This window comes from Branchiostoma floridae, unplaced genomic scaffold, assembly GCF_000003815.2.
Source record: "Branchiostoma floridae strain S238N-H82 unplaced genomic scaffold, Bfl_VNyyK Sc7u5tJ_628, whole genome shotgun sequence".
In the NCBI taxonomy this organism is placed as follows: domain Eukaryota; kingdom Metazoa; phylum Chordata; class Leptocardii; order Amphioxiformes; family Branchiostomatidae; genus Branchiostoma; species Branchiostoma floridae.
In genome coordinates this window covers 2,346-6,020 of record NW_023365907.1, presented here as the reverse complement: position 1 = coordinate 6,020, position 3,675 = coordinate 2,346, and the positions used below count along the sequence as shown (strand labels likewise).

At 37.9% G+C, this 3,675-nt stretch overlaps 1 long non-coding RNA gene across 1 annotated transcript; it reads left to right on the top strand.

The window, feature by feature from the left end:
- The first annotated feature begins 875 nt into the window (after nt 1-875).
- On the top strand, nt 876-2,740 carry LOC118408965. Its single transcript, XR_004830381.1, has 2 exons — nt 876-1,234; nt 2,125-2,740. It is a non-coding gene; the product is annotated as an uncharacterized LOC118408965 (long non-coding RNA).
- The last annotated feature ends 935 nt before the right edge of the window (nt 2,741-3,675 follow it).

Sequence of the window (3,675 nt, the reverse complement as noted above, 5' to 3'; positions counted from 1 at the left end):
CGTTCTGAAAATGTATACTATCAGAAAACGAAAAGAAATCTTTTAAGAAAACATTTTCCTTTTTCTGGAAGAAAAGTACGTCATGCCTATGACACACTTAAGAATTGCGCTCTCTAAGTGTATGCTAACAGAGAGCAAAGAGAATTCTATCAAGGAAACTTTTCTGAAAGAAAAGTGCGTCATGCCATGACACATTTAAGAATTGCGCTCTCTATTTGTATATTACAGAGTACGAAAAGAAATCTGTAAAGGAAACATTTTTCTGAAAGAAAAGTGCGTCATACACATGACACACTTACGAATTGCGCTCTCTTTTTGTATACTAACAGATTACGAAGGGAAATCTTTTAAGGAAACCTTTTTCTGAAAGAAAAGAAGGTCAAGCCCATAACACACCTAAGAATTGCGCTCTCTATTTGTATATTAAGAGAGTACGAAAAGAAATCTTTTAAGGAAACTTTTTTCTAAAACTGGCAAAAACGTTATCAGGCTAGGGCAAAGTTGCTTGGTGGTGCTGGCCGCAGACTCCCTTAAAATAAGCCTGTTTGTTTAACCGTCAGACAGCAGATTCTCAGTGTGGACCAAGTCCTTGGCCACATCAAGTAAATAGTCCATTTCTGAACTCAGCTGAACCTCCTTGCTTCCAACGATACTGAGTCAGGACACGCGGGCTCCACGGCTACGCGTTCTGGTATGACCTCTCTGTTGCGACCCGGAAGTATACTGGATATACTGGAAAGCGGTAGCCCAGAAACCCCCATGCAGTACGAAATCGTCGCCGAAATCAGGCATTTCACGGCAGTTTGAAGGCCAACTTTAGCTCCTGAAATCTCACCGTAACATAATATCTAAAAGTTCAAATGCACTGTATGTGCTAGATCAACTTGTTAGGATCACGTAGATACCTTTTATAGCATCATCTGGCAAATATTATCTTTTCTATCGTGTTTTTCCGTGACGATGTCTTGTGCCTCTTTTCGGCGGTCAACAGAACAACCGGTGCCGCCATCTTGGATATGATGATGATGATCTGAGCAAAGCTTGGCTCATTATCGTACCACGTGACCTGGGAAAATCTCGACCCCAGGGTCGGTAGAACTAATGCCTTGCCTAGCTTGCAGACTGATCTGGGAAAGAGAGCGGGCTTTAGACATGCGCACTGGCTGTGTTTTCAATAATGGAGAAGACGTCCTACCGAATGAAAAAAACCGGAGGTTTCTAGGACGAATTTTGGGTGAGATATGAATTTTTGAAAATTTTACAAGGCCATGAGGTGATGACTAATGATCTCAAGGATGTCTTGGAGTAATTAGTCTGTAATTAACTGCATGATTTTTTCTGGAACTAGCGGATTTTTGTGTGGGTTCCAGACACGTCATGGCGCGTTATTACATAGGAACTTTTTCTAGACGCGGCCGTAAATTTTTAGTCGCGAGCAATATGCATGGATTTTTGGCATGAAAAGTGCGCCTGAACTCTCTGTCCCAGGGGGCCTGGCATGTTATTGCATGGCCTAAAGTTTCGAAGTAAGGCGTATTTCTAGACGCAGAAGCTTAAATAGCAGAAATGATCATTGTCTTAGTATAGCTTATATACCTGCATAGCATTATGATTGGCATGCTCTGAAGACATGAAAACTTTCTTAGCCAGGAAAGCCGCAAGTGATAAATAAATGTATATAGACTTTATCAAGTAACAAGTAAGTAGTATATAGAGGAAAGGAGACTGACAGGGCTGATAAATATGCTCTAAATAAAAGAATGTGTATATAGGTGATTTTAAACAAAGGGAAAAACTGAAGAGTTTTGCATCTTGTTTGATTATTAATAATATTAATAATATCAATAATATATATATATATATATATATATATATATATATATATATATAGTTTTAATTCATTATGTATTCATCTCGACAAATGTTCAGTTCCCTCACGGTTCTGTGTTAGTTATTCTGCTGATTTCCATGAAAGACTGAAGACTATATAGCCTCATCCCATTCTACATAGTATGTGTATAGTATGTAATAGCTTCCTTGAATTGTAACGTTGGAAGTTGCCATGTATTTTTAGAATACTGTTTTGAGCGGTAGATTAATCATTCTTTTTTGTCATCCTGGCAGGACTCCCAAGAGCAGCTGAAAGTTGAAGAGAACTGGGAACTGGCTGTCCCCTAGTACTAGTAGTAGTACCATGCCTGCTGTAGCATCCTCTCAGTCTACCTGACCACTGCATGAGGGTTCTGTTGTTGAGCCAAAAAACTATGTGGCTTAACTGAACAAAGTTCAACAGTTTCAAAATATGTTATTAAATGATATATCATAATTTATAGGCCACATTTGTGCAGCATTTATAAGATAACTTAAGAACATATAGTCTAGCTCTGATGCTTGTAGCCTTTTCCCCTTTGATGAGGGAAATACACCATAAAATGTTATTGTATACATTTTATTACAATATTATTTCAATGGCCACCAAATTAGCAACCCGAAACAATTCATTACTGATTGTTAGATACGTTTTCACGATTATCAATTTGTTTTATTGTTTTTATTGTGTAACTGTTGGTGTACAAAGACTATTCTATAGTGACTTTTATTATGATCACATGGATAGGACCACCATGAAGTAGACAATAGGTTCAATAACTTATACTAAAGTATCTAAAGTCATACTTCTTAAATGAAACGTCTGTACAGTGTTTTTATTCATGTCATAATAAATATATTTGACAAAATATTTAATGTCTCAGTTATTGTTGCACTTTCTACTTAACTATATATAATACAGTCAGTTCTCAGTCAGTGGTCTTAACATTTGCACCTTTATTTGGAAATTAGTAGACAAAAAATGTCAAATTAACAAGCAAACCATTTTCAAATGTATTTTTACACAAAAAGACTACCCTATTCTAAACAAAACTTTATTCAGGTGCGTATGTAATGCTTGCTACCATGCATCTGCTTGAATCTCGGGGCTAAAATCGCGTGATCTCGTGAGGTTTGACTGAATCTCGGGGCTAAAATCGCGAGATCTCGCGTGATCTCGTGAGGTTTGACTGAATTCAAGATGGCCGCCATCGTCCATAGGTGAGATGCCGCAAGTTTCTATGTGTGATGTATATCTGTTGTTTAAGGTCTCATTCCGGACTTTTGCTCTCTCATTGAAAACAACGCATTATTATGCAACTTTAATGGGCGAAAATCCAATAAAGAAACCGTTCTGCTGGAGATGTTTTAATTTCTATTACAAGAGCACTTATCCAGTAATCAATCAAAAAAATACCCTCAAAATCTGACCGATGGATCGATTTTTATAATATCTATAACTGCACAGAAAAACTATCCAGAAAGTGGGGCTTTCCTTCAGTGACCCGCTTACCGCATTACTCAGGACAAACAAACGTACACGTCCGAGAATCGCCCGAATGCCGAAACTTTTCCAACCGATCCTGTCAGAAATACACAACCTTTCATCTCAAATCCTTCGATATGACATGGGGGCGATAAAAAGCAATTTATCACCTACATAAACACACGATTTTGGGCCCCATTTATATTTTGGAAGGATCTACGTTTGAGTGTCCACCGGCGGAGTAATACCGGAACGAGACCTTAATTCCATCGATTATTAAGATGTCTTGGCAAACAAAAGAATACTTGTCCCCCAATAAT